Below are 21774 nucleotides of genomic sequence, written 5' to 3' on the forward strand. Positions count from 1 at the left end.
AGTTCAATGGTGAACCTCTATCGCAGGAGGAAGCTTCTGCATGGAGCTCTTTTCTGAAACAGTGCCCCGAGGAAACGCTGGGAATCATGGATAAGCCCCCGTGCATCTTCTTAAAGAAGACTGACAATCCCTGGAAGGCTTGAATTGAACAGGTGTTGGGTGACATCAAGGAACATGAACTCACGGAGGAAGGGCTTAGCCAAAAGGAGTTTCTGGATCTCTTTCAAGTTTCTTTTCAGACCAGTGTTGCTCTCTGTTTTCAGGTTTAGCATGTTTTGCCTTCCTTCAGGTGAGGGGGAAATACCAGTTCCCCGGGGCAGAGAAGGAAGCGTGGCCGCGTTTCTGAACACACCCCCTATTTTTTATATTTAGAATTTGAGTTCTTCCTCTTAGCCTGCTTGCTGTAGACCGGATTGTTAAGCCCCTAACATGGTTTCTCGATTCGGTGCCGTGGCAAAGCCCCATAGGGGAGCACTATTGAAGCATTACAAAGGAACCTGGTGCAGACATTCCTCGGGATTGTGCTTTCTGTTGATTGCATTTTTCCCTTGCCAAAAGAAACTCTCTAGTCTCTTTCAGGGACCTGCTCTTTCCCTTCTTTGGGGGAAACAAAACTGCTGAAATGTGAGAGAATAAACTAAGTTGTGTGTGTGTGTACAGGAATTATACTCCGTGGACGGAGAATCAAACACAGCCCTGCTTCCTGGATCATGTGTGTGAAGCATTTGTTCTTGTCTGTTCAGCTATGGCACACGGGGGGCGAGCTGACGCTCTTTGAAGATGTCAGATGTTTATTGGGTCCAGGAGCCTATGGTCCGCTGATCCTGAGCTTAAAAATACAGGTTTTCGTCTCCCATGCTGTGTAATTGCCAGGCGTAGAAGAGGCGTTTGGGCCTTGTGTCGGGAGCTGTGTAGTTCAGTAAGTCCGTGAACTTTACTTTTCTAAATCAGGCATAAGCTGTGGTTTTAGGAAATGGATGGGTTGTAATGCTTGAAGCAAACATGTTAGCAGGGTGGGTACAGCGGTGCTGTGGTTGCGGGAGGGTGTAGTTTTTATTCCTTTGGCCTTTGCCAAAGATTTGTGGTTTTTTTTTATTTTTTATTTTTATATATAGAACTTGTTTTAAATCAACTGCTGTCAGAGTTTTGTAAAAGATGGTGTGCATGTGAGCATGTGGCTTTGGAGTTTCTATCGTAGATGCTTTATCCAAGTTAACATTAATGGGAAAGAGACTGGGAATTTGCATGTGTTCATTCTAGTTGGGAAACGAAGCAGATATTGTACAGTTGACTTGTGAAAAATAAAGAAGTCATTGTAAAGAACAGGGGTGACTTGAAAAGGAAAGAGAGGACTTGTCTATGCAATAACACGAAAGATAGTGCTCTCTATCCCTTAGTGCGATAGGGCACACAGTAGGCTCATGAAGATAAATGGAAGCATATGACGGCATATGAGTTTATGTGGTCTTAGAAATAATTAGGCATGATAATATTATCATTTTTGACATAAGGAGTTGGAGGAAATCCTTAAAAAGCTGCCTAGAGATAACAATTCATGGCATTATATTCTATTTTCACATTTGTCTTACTAAAGAAAGTTGACTCCCAACTTTGACATGTGGTTTCAAAGGCATGTTGTAACAGTGGATCTTTATTCTACATGATTCTTTCCTTTGGAGAAATAAAGAAATGACATTTGTTTATGCTTGCAGATCAAAAGAGTTAAAATCAGAAAAATTATGCAAGGTTGGAGTCTTGTCTTAGGAGCCTCCAATAAGCTAAAACTCTGGCAGTCAGTGTGAAGCATGTCCAGTGGCCATTTGGTTGCAAAAATATATGCATTAAAGATCCACAATCTGATGGGAATTGTGCAGCACCTTTTTTTCTTATACATCTGTCTGCCCAGGCCACATGCATCTGAATCCACTTTCCTTTCAGCCTTCTCCCTAACCCCTGTACCTATGTGAGCTTTTTTTAAAAAATTATTATTTACACATGTTCTTATGAGCTGGAACAACAACAACAATAACAAAATAGGGCACTCTCAATGAACCAGATAAAATATTAAGTGGTGCTCACTATGTGTGTCTTTCCACATACACCACCAACAAGCAGTGACAGCTAAAGGTAGGAGAGTGTAGCTTAACAGGTCAACCTCACTTCAGGGGTTGGTCATCCCTGTGTCTGTCCCCACTTTCCCCTCCTCCCCTGCAGCCATGGGATCTTTCTCCCTCCCACCTTCCCATCCAGCAGCTGCTGCAAGGCCTGGAGTGCTTGCCTGCTCCCTGCCCACTGAGTCCAGGTCACATTGCTTTGCTCATAGTTGTTTTGCATTTTAGCCCGTCAAATCCCTACAGTCAGTGTGGGTAGTATGTTGTGTAAGATGCACAATCATTTTATAAAACAATTCTTTCAAGTTTTGAAACAACCAAAGAAGCTCTTTTTGTAGTGACTCTCCATGCTGGATTGCTCATCAGAAACATCGCAGTGAAGTGTTTTAAGTTGCTAACCTTTGGATATCTGTCTGTACACAAACCTATAGCTTTATACTTTAATGTTGTCACTTGTTACTCAAGAAGCTAAAGATAAAATTACAATTCTAGAGACTCCTTTGGGGAAACTTTTTATAAGAATAGCATGCTACTAAAAGGCATCTTTCTGAATACACTACTTTTGCTGAGCCTCAAAAGTAACTAGAAGATAATTCTGATGTAGACAAGCAATTGCAAGTAAAAAAAAAAATTTTTGGCAAAAAATGTCAAGGTGGCACCCCAAATTTGAGAGCAAAACTAGATAAATAAGTAATATTTATTTTGAAGGTCACTGTGTATGTTGGATAAATAAGCTAAATAGAGTTTATCTCAATGTCTTCATAAAAAGATAAGAATATTATCTTGCAGTGAATATACTGTTTTTCTGCATTCTTTCTACTGACATTGACATTCTTTGAAAGACACACACAGTGAGTGCCACTTAATATTTTATCTGGTTCACTGAGACTGCCCTGCTTTCTTTTGTTCCAGCTCCTGGCAAGTTTCAAAACTCTCTTGCATTAACATTTGTACTCAGGAAGGTAAAAAGGAATTGAGTAACAGCAATGATCAGCTCTTACATTCATAGTGTGACATGATGTTTCGACTTAGACATTAAAATCAAGAGTGTGAGTCTGTATCCTCTTGAGTATTAAGTTTAATGCATCATGAGCCAGTTTGTTAAATGCCTGTGTAATAAAAAAGTGGAAGTCACTTGTAGATGAGAGAGCATGTAGCTCTTCATGTGGAATTGTTGTATTACACATTGAAGGAATTTTTCCTGAGAACTGTGTGTGGGACACAAAAGAGATACAGCTCTGAAGTCAAGGAGTTCATACGTCAATGGAGAAGGCATTTGAGGAAGAACTAAAGAGAAAATTCGGGGTATTTGTGAGCAAGGATAAAAATGAATGGCTTTAACAAGGTCTAGATAAAGAGACTATATCTGAAGCATTTTCATGTTTTGCATGGTCTTCTTCTGGCTTTTAGCTCATGAGCTCCTGCTTTGTTAACTCCCACATAGTGGGAGGTTTTCAAGGGAAACTGGTGACTAATAGTATTTATTCTGTGCTTCCCCTGTCTCCCTCACTTCCCCTTCTCTTGTCAAATAAAACCAAAAGAGGCGGAATAATAATGGGGCATCCTCTCCTCTGGCAGAGCATGTTTTGTTGTGTTCTCAGCCCTCTGTTCAGCTGGGCAGAGGCGTGATTGATGATTCTGGTATTGGCAGGTCAGCAGATAGAGACGGTAATTGACATGCAAAGCCTCAGTTTAAACAGTGATTTCACTCTCTTCCTCTGGACTTTGTCCTATTCTAGTATATTTATCACATTACCGAATTTGGATCATTGGACTTCATTACCTTCCCTTCCCACAGACTACAGAAATGGCCAGAATGGCCTTACTAAGTATCAATGGTAATGGATAACCCATACATGAGATAGTCAGTTGTTGAAGGTGGGAGTTGGCTGTATTTAAAGTAATTTCATTCCAGTGTCCTTCCTAATAAAATTGCTGCAGAAAACAGGATCCATGTGCACAATTGGATTAGCAATGACTTCATATATTACAACGGAGAAAAATGGCATGGAAGACCACACACGGCAAGGTCAAGATCCTGTTTTGTGTAAATAGCTGTGATTTATTTTGGATTATAAAACTCTTCAAAATTATGGGAATTAAGAACACTTTCTTCATGGCATTCAAGGAACCTAAAAAATGTTGGCAAGTAATGTCAAGGTAGCACCCCAAATTTGAGAGCAAAACTAGATAAGCAATATTTATTTTGAGGGTCACTGTGTACATTGGAAAGATAGGTAAATGGAGTTTATGTCTTGATGAAAGAAGTCAGAATATTCTCTTGCAGTGAACGTAATGTTTTCCTGCATTCTTTCTACTGACGTTGACATTTATGAAAGACACAGTGAGTGCCACTTAATATTTTATCCGGTTCACTGAAACTGCCCTTTTTTGACCTTTGATTATTTTTTTCTTTTGAGGCTGGGAGTCCCTGTTGTCTTACTTTCTTATTTTGCTGCAAAAATGATTTCATTTTTTTATTAAATTGATGAAATTAATGTTTTATATAATACCCATTATTTACTTAATTTAAAAAGTTTGTGGGCTTATTTAGGGAATTAGACATACTTAGATTACTAGAAATGTCTTAGAACAGTCATTTTCAACTGGTGTGCTGCAAGGATTTTTAAAACATGCAATACCTGACTGTTTAGCCAGGGGCACTGACCTCTTTTCCCTTAAGTTGTCAAATAAAAAATTGACAACAGCCAACACAACAACCGCTGTCTGGTGTGAATGAATCAAAATTACTAATTTTTTGTCAGACCGGCAAAAAATATAACATTTTTGGTGTGCCACAGACTTTTACTAATCAGTGAGTGTGCTGAGCTAAAGAAGGTTGAAAGGTCACTATCTTGAGTGATAAAAGAAGTAACTTATTGTCAGAGCTTAGTTTTGGGAGTAACTTGTGTCCTTTTCTACTGAAATGTCTTTCCTGGGTTTTGGAAACATTTTTAAATCATTCTTTTTAAACAATTCTTCTTAAAAATAGTTAAAATAATACCCTGCATGTTAAATGAGGGTTGATTTTTGTAAAGTCTCCTGCCGCTATTATATAAAGTGTGTTACATTTCCATGTAATCTCAAGGGTTTTTGGTTTAACTCTAACAGTTTCTATCAAATTAAAGTTTTTAAAACTACACTCTATTCTGTGAAATACTTGTCAGTTTCCTCCCCTCAGGGTCTGTTGTGCACAAGGCTTGTCCGTCCGGACTGTACAGAGCTCAGGCCCTGCCCAGCTCTACCTGCCCTCTGAGTGGTCTCTTTCTTGTTATCTCCACTCGTGTCCTCCTCTGAGCCGCCCGTGAGTCCACACACAGTGCAGCCAGAACAATCCTCCTAAAATACAAATACTGGGATCGGTCACTGTCCTGTGGCTCCCCGTTGCCTGCGGAGTGGAGCCTGTGTCACTTGCCATAGCACGCGACCCTGCTCCACCCGTCCTGTCCCCTGCCCTGTTCACCTCTAGAAATGACAGATGGACCATTGCTGGACCATTACAACTCCAGAACTTTCCATTTCCCACCCCCTGCCTTCCTCATTCCCTGTGACAGGGCGCTCCAGTCCTCTCCTCTGCCCGTTGACTTCTGCTTGCCTTCTAGACTCTCTTTAGAGCTCTGTGAAGTCGTCCCTGATCCTCTAAGGGCCAAGCTGATTACTCACTTCTCTGTGTTATTTCTCTACCTTCTACATACCTCAGCCATTGTCTTTATTTTACACTGGATTCTACTTACTTGTTTATTTGTCCGTGTCCTTAGCTGGACTGTGACCTCTTTTAGGACAGAGACAGGTCTTATGTGTCTTTTATGTCCCCCAGGCTACGTTGTTAATAAGTGGTTGTTGACTGGGTGGGCATCTCTCCTCTGGGACACGGTTAACAGTGCTGTTTGCACAGGCCGATGGGCCAATCCAATACTCTCTAAATTTGCACCGTGTGCTTACTTAGTCAATTATATTGATGAATGTAATCTTACAAGTGCTTGCAACTCTTGAACTTTTTTGAGTGCATCGAAAGAGAGTTTGTGGGCACATAATTTCAGTGGCAGCCTGTGCTGCCTATTGCTCCACTCGAACTGAGCATGCAGCACATGCTTTTTAGAAATGTTTGATCTTGACTGTTTTGACTGTTAGTAAAGATGACTAAGTGAACAGAGGGGAGGAATGGGATAGATGATGCTATGCCTGATAAGGAGGGCCAGCTCAGTGCTACTACAGCCTTTTCTCGACCCATTTCCCTGCTTCACCTTTGACCTGTTTCCCTGCTTTCACCTTTGCTCTCCCCGACCCTACCCCCACCGCGGGATTGGCTGAATTTCACACAGGAGCCTCAGTGACCCTGTAAAATTTCCAACATAAGTCATGCTGTGTAACTTCACTGCTTAAAACCCTTCATTGGCGTTCCTTCTCAGTTTAAATACTAACATCAGTAATCGTCTATACTAATAAAAGGGTAGTATGCTAATTAGACCGGATTGACCGGACATCTTGCGAGTGTCCCATGTCCTTCGGGACAAAGCCACAGTGGCGGGGGCTGAGGCCTAGGCGGTTAGGGGCCAATCAGACTGGCAGGGAAGCAAGCAGTTAGGGGTGTGATCAGGCTAGCAGGGGAGCAGTTAGGGGGAGATCAGGCAGGCAGGCAGAGGCAGTTAGAGGCAATCAGACTGGGAGGGCAGCAGTTAGGGGCAATCAGGTCAGCAGGGGAGCAATTAGGAGAGATCAGGCCGGCAGGCAGAGTGGTTAGAGGTGATCAGGCAGGCAGGCAAGCAGTTAGGAGCCATTGGTCCTGGATTGTGAGGGGATGTCCAAGGGGTCCCGGATTGGAGAGGGTGCAGGCCAGGCTGACTTTCATGCATTGGGCCTCTACTGTTCTATAAGGCCCTACCTCATCTGCCTCATCACCCATTGCATCCCTACCCTCATCACCTTTGCTTTCCCCTCACTGTCCTCTAAGTCTCCTTGCTGTTTTTGGAACATGCCCGGCAACTTGAACTTCCCTTCACTGGAATCCCAGCTGTGCACATGGTTCCCTCCCTGTCTCACTTCTTTCAGATCTTTGCTCAGAAGTCATCTCAGCGACTCTATTTAAAATCTTATCCTCCCCCTGACCTTCCTATCCCTATTTCTATTCTCCAAAGCACTATACTATATATGTTGTAGTATATATACTTAATATACTCTATACATTATGGTTTTTTTTTTTTTTTTTTTTTTTTTGTACCGACTGTCTCCTCCCACTAGAATTTCACCTCTGAGACCGGGGAGGTGCTTTTGGTGTGCGTCAGTAACCGATGTTCTCCCAAGCCTGGCCCACACATAGTAGGTGTTCAACAAATTTCAGTTGAAAAAGGGATTGAATGATACAAAGAGCACCAGGCCAGGAAATCTGGATGTTTCACACCTGTCACTTGATAACTGTGTGACCTGTAACAAATCACATAAATCTATTTAAGGTCTAGTTTTAATTTCTGTAAAATGGGATAATACATATGGATAGCAGGTGCAGCTTATTTATTGAATAAGTGAGAATATGTTCTGTAGATTCTCTATCAGCCTACAAATTGGATCTGGTTGCATTTAATAGGACTGTCTGTGGGGATGGCCGTCTCTTCACCACCAGTAGTCAGTGGAGTCACCATATCTTTATCCTAGCAGAGAATATACTGTTCTGTGGAATTTTCAGGATAGAAATAGGCAACCCAGGTGGAAGCCATCACTTCCTTTACATAGTTTCTACCTCATTTTTTAAATGTGAAATCCTGAAATGATTAAAATACCAAGCTGAAAGTCATGTCTAATTTTGTCAACCCACCCATAAATACTAAAAATAACTAACACTTAATGAATACTTTCCATGGCCAGCCACTATTAATAACACATTACATGAATTAACCCACTTAATAAATATTATCTAGATGCCATAATTATTCAATAAAAATAATAGTTGGTTTGATAAGCAAGGAAGGATTAGATCATCAGGGAGAACTAAAAACTGGGCAAACTTATATAGGATGAGACAGGGAACCCAGTATAATGCTTCAAGAAGAGGAATGAGCCTGGCCAGCATGGCTCAGTGATTGAACATCGACCTATGAACCAGGAGGTCACGACTCGACTTCCGGTCAGGGCACATGTCAGGCTGCGGGCTTGATCCCCACTATGGGGCATGCTGTAGGCAGTTGATCAATGATTCTCTCTCATCATTGATGTTTCTATCTCTCCTCCCTTCCTCTCTGAAATCAATAAAAAAATATTTTTAAAAAAGAAGAAGAAGAGGAAGGTCATGGAGAATAATGAGGACATTCTAGAGCCTTAGATTCAGCAACTTCTGGTTTAAGGGCGAATGCTCTGGTTTGCGACTGTTTGGGTGTGTGCTTTATGCCTCACCTCATGTCACTGTGTTTGATATCAAGCCTGTGTTTCATCCAGCGTCTTGTGCTTTGCAGAGAGGAAGTAAGTATTTGCAGTGTGAACAGGTCAGGGTGATGTGGAGGAAAGCTGCTCTGGTTGGGGCGTGCAGCATGGGTGGAAGCTCCAGGGACAGGAACCTGGACGGGGCTGTAGATGCTGAGAAGAGACAACTGCTGAGTGAAGTGATTACATAGCACCTAAGGAAAGGCAGTTATGAAATTTTTTTTAACAGATTTTCATGGTAGGCTATCTTTATTAAGGGGTACCACAGGCTTTAATAATTACTTGTTCTTGTAGCAACAGCATCTGTCATTTTCAAGGTATAGTTATATTTTTCCTAGCTTTCTGAAATGTGGGTAGCCTTCACCTTGAATTTCTTTTTTTTAAAATAATATATTTTATTGATTTTTTTTACAGAAGAGACAGAAGGACAGAGAGCTAGAAACATCGATGAGAGAGAAACATCAATCAGCTGCCTCCTGCACACCCCCTAATGGGGATGTGCCCGCAACCAAGGTACATGCCCATGACCGGAATCGAACCTGGGACCCTTCAGTCCGCAGGCCGATAGTCTACCCACTGAGCCAAACCGGTTTCGGCCACCTTGAATTTTCTAGTCTTCCTAATTAAAGATGCTATTGATGGTGATTGCTATCTTAATACATGTGATCGGATCCCAGTACTGTTTGATTTACAACCATCATGCATATTGTTCACCTACGAGATGTACTGTGTGAGGCCAGGGGAGCTGTAAGCTGGTGGCAGTGATGTCTCTGTCACTTCCCTCCTCAGCTCTTCCAGAACCTCTCTCTGTTCCTTCAAACGCAGCATCACGGGGTGGTCTCTGTCATTTATGGCTGAATCTTTGATGGCCAACTAATCACCAACAATTATTTACTTAGTTCTTGCTAGAGCCCATCACTGTGCTGGAAGCATCCCATTGTGGCTATTTAAACACGTAGGGTGCTTATCTAGCTGAGCAGTTGTCTGACACCATCTCCCTGGGGGAGGGAAGGAGGGAGGGTTGCCAGCTGGGGCCCCCCGTTATTGCTCCTCCCGCCAGTGCCATCCTTCGCTAGATTCATTCCCAGGACCCGTGTGGGTGTGGTGGGGTCTTGTGTTCCGAGAGCGCCTAATGGTTAGTGGACTTTATATAAAGCAGCACCTCGGGGAAGCCACCCGAGGAGCCGCCTCTCGCTGAGCAGGTGCAAAGAGCTTGGATGGGCGTAACCTGGACTGACCTGGCCTGACCTGGCAAAGGGAGCCTTCCCTAGTGCAGGCGCTCCTTAAGGGGCTGGCATGGAGAGGGCCTGCCCTGCCACTCTCATGGGCTCCTGTTTTAGAAGAAGGTGGTGCTGAAGGCAGTAAGGGATGGAAGACAGTGGAAGGAGGTGGCAGTAGACTGGGGGCAGAGGAGGGGATACGCTCTGAGGGGAGAAGAGACCATGCAGCTCCATACCGCTCCACCTGGCCTTCCCTTTGCTAATAGGTTTTTTTTTTTTTTTTTAATATATCTTATTGATTTTTTACAGAGAGGAAGGGAGAAGGATAGAGTTAGAAACATCGATGAGAGAGGATCATTGATCAGCTGCCTCTTGCACACCCCCTACTGGGGATGTGCCTGCAACCAAGGTACATGCCCTAGACAGGAATCGAACCTGGGACCCTTCAGTCTGCAGGCCGACCCTCTATCCACTGAGCCAAACCGGTTTTGGCTGCCAACAGTTTTCTGATCAGTAAAGTGATGGCGGCCTCCCGGAAGTCTGACTATGCTGCTTGCACAACTAATTGTGCACTTGTAATAAATTAGGCCTGTTTGTCTTTAAAGACATAGGTAAATAAAGTGTCTGTACATGGCTGGCCAAGGCAAGGGACAAGGATAAAAACGAATTTTATTAACTGGTTAAAATAATGTCAGTGGCACACGTAAATGGTCAGATTTGGGTTCCACGTGTATTTTTATCTTTCTCTAAGAAAAGCCCATTTGTAAGTGAAAGCCACAAGCAGCTGAGATTTCACTAAACGGTATCACTTGGTTTTTGTCTTTTGAGTAAACCTAAAAAGAGAAAGTGAGAATAAATTTATTTGATTGTGGGTGCAGTTCCCTCTCTTCTATTCCCAAAGGTTCTCTTTCACTTTGTAATCCTAAACGCCTCAGCTCAGGTAGAAACCAGGTATCTGGTGTTTCTGGATTACATTTGGAGATAAACCAGAGTTCTTACCTGAACAGGTGTGTATTGCTTCAGCCTGGATTGGTTTGGGATTCTTTTACAAAGCACACAAAAGGCAGCCTGTGAGCTTTCCTTCGTGGGTGGTTGTGGCTAGTGCTTGGCGTGGTTGCTGCGGTCATCCTGACTGGTAGTTATTTATTTACATATTTTTTTTCTCGTTAAAAAAAAGTGCTTCGACTTCCTGGAAAAAGAACTTTGATTTTTACTTTAACATGGTTTTATTGCAGCCCTGGCCGGTGGGGCTCAGTTGGTTGAAGCATTGTCCCATACACCAAAAGGCTGTGGGTTCGATCCCCGATTGGACGATCTCTCTCTCTCTCTTTCTCTGTCCCTCCCACTGCCCTCTCTCTCTTCCTTCCTCTCTCTGAAATTAATTTAAAAAACACCCTTGGGTGAGGATTTAAAAAAAAGTAATTTGGTTGCAGAGTTAATCAATGCACTGTATTTCTACTATAACAAGATCCTTTAAGTACTTTTTTTTAATCCTTGCTAGCTTTCCAGGTCCAGTTTTGTGTTGTTTTTTTTTGTTGTTGTTTTGTTATTTTTTGCCCTGAGGTATGAATGCCTGAATGCCGGTGTGTTCTAAGGGTCCCGGTTCTGTTTGCTTTAGAAGCAGTTTTGGGACACCTTGTTGCATGTGGGTGGTTCTTGTGTGCCGCTGGTGCTGCATGAAGCTGGCAAGGTTGGGCTTCCTCTTGTGCAACGTTCCTGTGGATCATCAGACCTAGGTTTACAGCCTACACATGGGGGCAGGTGTTATCCGATCCAGTTATCCCGGTTCTCATGTCACTGTAACCAGAAGAAGGTTATGTAACTGACTTTTGAAGGTTAAGTTTCAACTCTGACTACAAAAGATTTGAACAAAAATGGAATTAGTAAATTTTCCTCTAGTTTCTGAGAAAATTGAATTAGGTTTCTCTACAACAAATGCCTCTTTGGAATGGGGGAAAGAACCTTTTAGAGTGGATTTGTGGTGTGAATGTTTGGGGGTTTATATGTCCAAGAAGTTTAATTGTATGTGGTTTAAGTCAGTGACTTTGGAAAGTGTGCCTGAGTCCAGAGTAATCATCTATTACACTTGTTCCTAGCCATCCCTTGCATGCACACACACACACACACACACACACACACACATATATATACATATGCACACATATGCAAATACAGTAAGTCCTCATTTCGTGCTGTTGATAGATTCTTGGAAACTGCGATACTAAGTGAAACAACATGTAAGGAAACCATGGAATAGGCTAATTGATATAAACAAGAGCTAAGTATCAACGGCAACATTTCTGGTCACAAAAATGCATCACCAAACTTCTAAATAAAGACCTACTATTGAACATTGAAATAAATGTGAGCACTATGTACATTTAAGAAAGATGGGTAAAAACAAGGAAGAGAATAATTTTCCAACCTGCTAATTTCCCGTCAGGGTCACAGTGGCCAATCTGGCAGTTCCGGGAGCATGGTCAGAATGTCCTTCCGTCAGAGGGAGCACTTGCACCCACACCCACTCGCTTAGACTGGAGTAATGTACACACTCCAGTTCACCTCCTGTGACAGTGCCAGGATGTGGGAGGAGATGGAGTACTGGAGAAAGCCCACACAGACATGGGGAGGACCTGGGGGAACACACAGACTTCACAGTCTTCCTGAGCTGGAATTGATTTTTATCTTTTCTCATCCCCTTTATAAAAAAAACTAGAGGTCCAATGCACGAAATTCATGCACGGCGGCGGTGGTGGTGGTGGGGTATCCCCTCAGCCCAGCCTGCGCCCTCTCCAATCTGGGACCCCTCAGACATACCTCTCACAATCCTGGACTGCTAACTCCTAATCGCTCACCTGCCTGCCTGCCTGCCTGGTCGCCCCCAACTGTCCCCCTCTGCCGGCCTGATTGCCTCCAACTGCTGGCCTGGTCGTTCCTAACTGCCCTCCCTGCCGGCCTGGTCACCCCTCATAGCCTTCCACACAGCTTGCTTATTCATTCGTTTGGTCATTCCTCACTAACCCCTCTGCTGGCCTGGTCATAGGCAGCCATCTTGTGAGGGCGTGAAGGTCAATTTGCATACTGCCTCTTTATTTTATAAGATGAGACTGAATGAAATGAGGTTTTCGAGGACCTGCTGCATATAAAATGAAACAAAAACTTTATGAAAACACTTACCTTTACCGCATGCCCACATGTGATACTTGCAATTTTCTCTCCTGTTTTATTGTCCTACTTTATGAAACAGAAAATGTCAGTCCTGACCTGTGGAAGTTAGGCCACACTGCCTTCAGCAGGCAAGTGGTGCTTTCTGTGGACCTCACTTCTTGTAGGGTTTTACTATGCGGAGTCCAGATGGCTCCTGCACAGTGTCTGCGAGTCACAGACTGGTGGTGTTTCTGTGGACAGTCCACTGCCACATCCATGTTGTGGAAGGGCCCCACACACCAGAAGTAGTACCTTGAGATGCAGTGGGATCAGGGGTGAATCTCATAAACCCGTCTGGTCTGAGAACTGACCAAGGACAACAAGCGCCTGAGCATGCATGCACTACGTCAGTCCACATCTAGGTCTCCCTGTGCGCTCCGAGCCCAGGACCGTGCCGATGAACAGAGGGAAGTGCTGGGGCATTAGCGGGCAGGACGGAGGAGCCCCAGCACGCACCGTGTCCCTGCTGGAGCACACGTGCTGGAGCACAGTGGCACGGAGCCTCGCTAATGCACTCCGAGGACTGCTTGCAGCTGCTCACCCACCCAAGGGAGAGCTCATTACTAGCAATGCCTGTCCAATTTCTGCCTCCTTCTGGAGATGCCTCTGTCATTCTGCCTGCTGACCTATTGTCCGTTCCCCATAGGGGAAGATTCCTTGGAAAGTTCATTCCATTTAACTTTACCTTCGAATGGTTGGGCCGTGGCCTCTCTGAATCAGAGAGCCTGTCTGAACTGGAAGAAAAGTTACGCTTTCTTTGAAACAAAGCTATTATAAAAAAGTGATGATTAGTTAGAGATACGTTTCTAAATTTCGATCATATGGACTACATGTTAGCTTATATAAAATGTTAGAAGAATATGCCTTTTATTTATTTACATACACACACACACACACACACCCCCACACACACACACACACACACACCCTAAGCAACCAGCCAACTACTGGCCGGTAGCTATGATGCGCACTGACCACCAGGGGGAAGATGCTCAATGTAGGAGCTGCTGAGCAACAGCAACTCTGCAGAGAGCCCTCTCACACTTCGGGACCCTTAGGGGATGTCAGACTGCCGGTGTCATCCCGATGCCTGCAGTCTATGCCAAGGGGCCCCACTGGTGCATGAATCTGTTCATTGTGCCTCTAGTTTCCGTATAATCGAAGTTTGTCTCATTCATCTTTCAGTATTTAAAAAAAATTTCAAAATATATTTTTTAAAAGAAAAAACTTATTTTCTGAAGTATACTCTGCAGATAGAGTCTTGATTGCAGGTCTTGGTGTACTCCGCAGTCACACCTGGTTGGTCTCATGTCATTGCCGTGACAGCCCTGTGACATGGGCAGGACAGGTGGCCTGGCCCTTTTTGTGGTGAGAAAGCAGTCTCTGAAAGATTAAGTGACGTGCCTACAGCCTTATGGATAGTACTGCTGTAGACGGGACTTGAATCTACTTTTTTGTGACTTAGTCCCACACTCTTGATGTGACACGGTGCCACATCCGCTCAGTCCACAGAGCACAGTTAAACCTGCTTTTGATGCCTTGGTGTCACCATGAATAGTCGTTGAACCCTGTAGTAACCCGGCGATGCCCTGGTGGCTCTGGAGGCCTGCACGGATCTTTGCTGCGGTGTGAAGTGGGTCTCCACCGCATGCCTCTTATCCCACATGAGCTGTAGGCAGAGCTTCTCTTTCCCCATGTGCAGCCGTGCCTGCCTCCTGTCCCCACCACTCTCTGGTCTGTTGTTTCTAATGCGTTAGTTTGTGTGGAGGCTCTGGGCAATCCACTTGAATACAACAGTGTTGACCCGAGCCACCGCCCTGGGAGAGATGCTATCTAGTCAGAGACCATTTTGACCTTTTGACTGTATTTTGAGTGGTTGAGCTGGTCAGAAAAGTGATCTCTCGATAAGCGGGATGTTACTGTACTGTGCTTAAGTATGTTTCTTACATGTCTATTCTCTGTTGGCTCTTATGTTAGTTCAGTTGAATGAAGGACATGTTTGCGTTAATGTGTGGAATTGTGACTATATTTGGGCATCCCAGTTCTTTTTGTAAACGTTAACTTTTAAACACTTCTGTAACACTGAGTTTTCAAGTAGGATTACTGCGTTGTTTCACTGAATAAGCAAGTATAACTTTTAAGCTTTGTTTCACTATTATTCACCTTCTCTACTAGCTTGTTAAGTTCACATTCTCTCCTCTCCCTCCCTTCTCTTCTCTCCATCTAATATTTGGACACCACATATATTTTTTTTGTTTTTCATATGGGTGAAATCTCCCCATATCTTCAATTTTATATCTTTCTTCACATTATCTGCTTATAGAAAAGTAAAAAAGTGGTGAAGATAAGACATATTTCTCTGAATAATTAATATTTTCTGAAACCACCTCTACTCCACTAAATATTTTTGGCCAATCACTTTAAATGACATTTGATCTTCATTAACACAAATGGGAATTATATAAAATGTGACTGAAAAAGCTGATTGGACTCTGCCTTTTTTTGCAATTTCTTAATAAACCACTATATCCCGATATTCAGAATTAACATGATCTTTTAATAGATGAGGTTGAAATGCCACAGTTCCCATTTTGCATCCTAGGCCTACAGTAGTTGCTGTGAATACCTTGATTTACAGACAGGAAAACTGCAAAAATGTTTGTATGCAATTTGAATAAATTGAAAGTAGAGATTAAAATAAAGTTGTTTTGTGTGATTCAAGAATTGAGGCTCAGAGAAAAGCACAACAATTTCAGAAAGCACTGTTATGCTTTCTCTTATTCTCCAAACATTAGAGAATTGATAGAAGCTGCTCACTCCTTGTAGCCAAAGCTTTTGATGCCCAGCGTTTACTGTGTGTTTTGGATGTAAAATCTCAGAGATGATGGCAGCTGTAGATGTCTTCCTTTCCAGATGAAGCAGAATTTCAGAGAATTTTGACCATTTTGTGTATACCTAATCAGAGAAATGAACTGTAGCTGTTATTTAGACAGAGGGTTTATTGAAGCAGTGACCACATATTTTTCTCTCTGTGTGTCATTTGAGAGCATTAGAGTAAATATTTGGATATATCCCCCAAATTGGCCGTGTGAAGGGATCCAACTAGAGTCACCTTAACGAAACAAGGCTAACTTATTGGAGCTGGAAGGCACCTCAGAGATAGCCCTGTCTGATGTCTGTGACCAATGGAGCGGGGGTCCAGGGAGGCCAGTTAGCTTGCTTAAGACCCCACAACCCACAGTGGCCACTGACATTCCTTTCCCCTCTCCTAAATAGTATTGAGATGGTGTCCCTTTCTGTTCCTTTCTTCAATTCTGGCATTCCTGACTGCCCTGTGAAGGTCAAGTGACACATTCCTTCGCTGACCTTTCAGAGCAGGTTTGGGAAGCTTTGCATTCATGCTGTATCACACAGACGTTTTCTAAATAGATGTGCCTAAGACAAGCAGCTCACTAATGAGAGCAGAGGCAAAGAGGGACATCAGGCTCTCTGGGGTAACTTTGATTCCACCCACAAAAGCAAAATTTATTCAGCTTTCAAAGAATTGACTGAAAAACAACAAAACCTCCCAAAAACAAACAGAAAACCCCAAGGGCCCCAGGCTGCAGCCTTTCCTTTGTGTGAACTGAAATCCTTAGAGACAGTGGAATAACTTAATAGAGCTGTCAAAAGCACACCTGACTCCGAAGAAATAAGTGCATTCTCAGACTTTAAACTTAGTGTTACTGTTTGACATGTAGCTTTTTTTCCCCCTCCCTTTTGAGGAGTTGTAGAATTATTATCATTAATAGCTGAACTTGCAGAGATGCATTAAATAAAAATGGAACGAAAATGCCAGCCATTATCATCCGCAGAATTGCAGACTTCTATTAGATTTAACTTACTGATCTTGAGAGAGAGAGAGAGAGAGAGAGAGAGAGAGAGAGAGAGAGAGAGAGAGAGAGAGAGAGAGAGAGGAAAGGGAAGGAAGGTAGAAGAGAAGAAGAGATAAAACAAAAATGAAAAAGGCTCAGATCAGTTTGGCGATCAAAGAGGAGGTCCAGAAAAAGCTGTTTCTGTGGAAAGCTGTCCTCTGTGGACCTTGTAACTCTGTGATTATCATGCACTGTGGCAGGACGCCTCCCTGGAATTGGCCTGCCAAATTGAAGAATCATTTTCTTGCTTATTTTTAAACTGCTAAGAACAGGGGACAAGACTGAATGAACCTAAACGCTGTGGTTTCCTCAAACCATTATTGTTGTAAATCCTATGGGTTCTGAAATAACTCGCTATTCCTGGGAAGTTTCAGGCTGCCTGGCTGCTCAGAAAGAAGACTTGGCAGCTGAAAGGGAAATGATTAGCTCCTTCCTTTCACCGTTGTCGCCAAGGCTTAAGTGGGTCAAAAGTTGGAGAATGTGGTGATTTCAGAAATAAACTACCTTTTTTTGTGTGTGGAAATTCTCCAGGTCTTTACAGAGCTTTGGGTTTTTAAAATATAGAGTTGGCTTAAAAATAAAATATTTTAAATTTATAAATTTTAAGGTTAGTATCAGAATAATAAAAAGTTATCCGGGGGCTGGGCACTTATTGTATGTCTTCCTTTTAACTTCTGTGTTTTTGCTTGATGATTCACGGTAGTTGTAGTTCAGTTGGTACTCTCTCTGTTTATGAGCTGATGTTCTATTAACATGTAAGGGTGGCAGAACTTGGGTTGCTCCTGGTTGGCTGCCTCGGGATCTTGAATAATTCTGATCTGTAGGCTGATTTCTCTGTAGAATGATTAGGATGGGGATTGTGTGGGCAGGAGAGTTGCACCTGTTTCCATAGTTGAAGGTTGGTTATTGTTTTAACTTCCTTAGAGTACTCAGATGCTTAGGAAAAAATGATACAAATAGTCTATTTTAGGTTAGTTGCTTTTTGTTGGGGAGGGATTGTCATTAATATGGTATTTTAGGAGTCGATTCCTTAAGGAGCATAGTGATGAAATAGATAGCATGAAAGGTTAAGAGGGTTTTTTTTTGTGTTTTTTTTTTTTTTAGATGTAAAACTTTCTTTATTCATTGACCACAGTGGTGTATTTTGAAAACTTTAGGTAATTCCCCCAAAAGCTACTAGACTAATAAGTGAACATTGCAGGGGTGCAGGATATAAGACAAACATACAAAAATCAATTGTGTTTCTCTGTACTAACACTAAATAATTAGAAAATGAAATTTGAGAATGCCTCCATTCACACACAGAAATACTTAGGAATACATTTAATGAACAATGTGCCAACTACAAGACATTACAAAAGGAAATTATACAAGACCTAAATGAGTGTACATATTTATCATTCCAAGAATTAGAACCCTCAATGTTTTAAAATAGTAATTGAAACGAGGTTATTTATATGTGCTTTAACTTGGACTCTCTAAAATATAACACATATTTGTTAGGTCTACAGAAAACGGCAGAGCTTTAAGAGAATTAAATTAGACTCCAGTGGTTTTATAAGGGAAAAACAAAGCCACTAAAGGGGATTGGGGGTCATTATTATGACATTATTTGTATCCTCCCTCCAGCTGGTCACACTGACTTCAACATTCTGACATAATATTTCCAGAAAAATTATTTTTTCCTCCCCATGTCCATCATCCTTCAAACATTTAATTTAGGCTGAATGAGAGCAGGAAAACTGCTTTCTGAGTTTGCTTTGGCGAACTTGCCTTGAGAATGGTATCTGTGTTCATGGGTTTGAAAATGAGGCCTCTATAGACCATGAATTTTTAAAATAATATATTTCTATTGAGAAATAATTGACATATAATATTATATCAGTTTCATATATATAACATAATGATTTGATATTTATATATTGTGATAGATTATTAATCTCTAAAGAAATTATGGTTTACAAATATTCTACCATAAGTTTAGCTTTTAATGATCAGTAACTATTATTCAATAATGAGTTTCAATAAGTACAATTTTATGTAGGAAAAAATAGTATTTATTTAATTTTAAGGAATATGCTAAATATTTTTATGACTTTCCCAGGAATCATTATGCTATTAGATAGATACCTCATCCAGGTTTTATACATATTCTTTTAACATTTTGCTATGTGTTTTTGGATGAAATATAAAGTGATAGTAATTCTGGCTTATGCTGAGGACAGTGATCACCTATTATGTTCCGGGCACCCCACAGGGCATTGTAGGTTAAGTGTGAATGAACAAGTTCCTACTTTGTGGAACTCTCATTTTAGGCATGCAGATGGAATTGTGACACTATGATAGCTGCATAAGTAAAGAACCATGGTGCCCCAGCCTATTTGGCTCAGTGGTTAGAATATTGGCCCATAGACCTAATGGTTGCAGGTTCGATTTCCGATCAAGGGCATGTACCTTGGTTGCAGGCTCAATCCCTGGCCTCAGTCGGGGTACAAACGGGAGGCAACCAATCGATATTTCTCTCTCTCCTCCTCCTTCTTCCTCCCCTCCATTCTCTGTAAAAAATGCAATGGAAAAAAATATCCTAAGGTGAAGATTAAAACAAAAACAAAAACATGGTGGCATAGCCCAAGGAGGGATTGATTCTGCTGGGGTAGAGGAGAGTGGTCAGAGGAGGCTTAAGAGAAATAAAAAGTGGGGTGGGGCCTGCATTCCAGACAAAGGGAATGATGGCTTGAGCGAGGACAGTGGAGGTGTAAGACCACATGGAATGTGGCGCAAAGACTCCCAAGGCCACTTAATGGGAGATGTGGCCAGAAAATGTTGGGAAAAGAAGGGCCTTTATTGCTCAATGGGGACTTGGGGATTCATCTTGACCTTGTGTTTTTCACATAAGCTAGAAACATGATTTTTTTTCCTTTTTTTTTTTCTTAAGGGAGAGAATGGAGCAATTGGAGCTCTTTGGGAAAGATGTAGAATATATGAAGGTAGAGTAAAGGGTTAGGCTCGGAAAGAAAAAAAGTAACTGCTACAAAGGTATGAAGGATTATTATAGCCAAAAGAAAGCTCTCAGCCACAGGCACTGCCTTTTGAAGCTACATCAGGGTGGGATGAGTGGAGCAAGGCTGCAGAGTAAGGACTCCTTCTGCTGGATCCTAAGATGGACAGCAAGAGAGCCTGTGAGGTTATCTAAGCTAAGAGCTCGGGTCAAGTTGGAAACGCATCGTTACCCTCCCTGGGAAAGTGGAACCGGAGTAACTCAAAGGTTCTTAAAAAGAAAAAACCAACTCATTTAGGTATTGGGAGAAGAGCTAGGCTTCCTTGGATATGATAAGAGACAATTTCATGATAAGGGGTCGAATGAGGGCTGCTTTCTTGGTTGTGAGGTCAAGAAATCCAGGCTTGGTTGTGAAGAGGGGCAAAGAGAGGGGAGGAAATAGCCTTAAGAATGGGCTCAGGAGCACGTATTTAAAAATGGCCAATTAGTGCAGAGCTCCTTTGATTCTGGGAGGACATTTAGTGACATGAATGAAGCTACCTTAGGCCAGAAGCCAATGGAGAACCCCAGAGAAATATTTGCCGGTGCTTTGGAGCTCTGTGGCTGGTTTGTGTCCAGCATAAAATAACCTAGAATAACCTGTTCCTTTAACAAGCCAGGATTCAGATCTCTCCTAAGAGAAGAGTGACTGTGAAGAGGCTGAGGTCACCCTTGGGTTCAGAGTGCAGAAAAATTAAACAGGATGCAAGAAGAGGAAGTGTCTCGAACAAAGACCTGTGTTCCAGATTTCCCTGTGATGAACTGATGTTGCCTATGGAGGTGGCCAGAGGGGGGCACTAAACCAGGACCAGTTTTACAGTCACCTGGGGAAACGTGCAATTAGCCAATGTAATGCTAAATTTTTTCCTGTCTTTCTCTGGAGTAGCAAAGATATATATGGAAAAACCTAGACAGTAATTCTCTTAACTGAGAAATTCAGAATATTGTTAAAACCGAAGTATTCTAGAACTGCTTAGAAAACTGAAGTGCATATTCTAACACTTTGGTGAGATGTTCAGATTTAGCCTTGGCCAACAGTGTGGCTTCTATGACAGAGAATTGGCTTAACTTGGTTCTTCTAATCTGTTTTTTTATTCTTTCTTTTAAAAAATATAGTTTTTTAAAGTATTATTGATTTTAGAGAGAGAGGAAGGGAGAGGGAGAAAGAAATATTGTTGTGAGGGAGAAATGTCAATCAGCTGCCTCCTGCGCCCCCTACTGGGGATGGAGCTTGAAACCTGGGCATGTGCCCTAACTGGATTGAATCTGTGACCTTTTGTTGCACATGGGACTACGCCCAGCCAACTGAGCCACACTAGCCAGGGCCCTTCTGATGTTAAAGTATCGGGGGTTCAGCATCTTCAGTCTCCTGCAGTATGGAGGAAAATGGGAGGTGGTGACTGGGAATATGTCTTTAGTCTCTGACTTTTAAAGCACTGAGATGCATACAGAGAGATATGAAAGCAGGCCTTGCCCAGTGTGGAATACTTTCCTAGTAAATGTGAAACCTATTCTTGCCTGGGTATGGAGAAGGTTCTTTCCATCTTTGCCTGGCTTTTGTGAAGAGTCAGGGTGCACAGGGAGAAGGTATGGTTTGCCTATTTCTCTTGTGTTTTTGGGTTTTGTCAGGAACAAAGTAGACTTCTGTGCCCTCTAGACTCATCAATTCTACGCATTGTGCAAATTGATTTCTAATTTACCCATATCCCCAGTATTTTATTGAAACAAACAAAATTTCAGCATGTAAATTTCATAACACTGCAGTGGTTTGGAGGACAATAAGTCTCTAAAATATTTTGGTTGCTTGTGTGGCCACCACTCCCTCTGGCTGAGATAATAATGTTAAATTTTAACATGATGCTGGATGTTGTAAT

At 42.3% G+C, this 21774-nt stretch overlaps 1 protein-coding gene across 4 annotated transcripts in view; it reads left to right on the top strand.

Annotated features, from left to right (window-relative positions):
* The window catches only part of NHSL1 (NHS like 1), a 192229-nt gene that overhangs the window by 79042 nt on the left and 91413 nt on the right, over positions 1 to 21774 (top strand). The window lies entirely within an intron of this gene.

Source organism: Pipistrellus hanaki (genome assembly GCF_964339955.1).
Source record: "Pipistrellus hanaki genome assembly, chromosome: 7".
Lineage (NCBI taxonomy): Eukaryota > Metazoa > Chordata > Mammalia > Chiroptera > Vespertilionidae > Pipistrellus > Pipistrellus hanaki.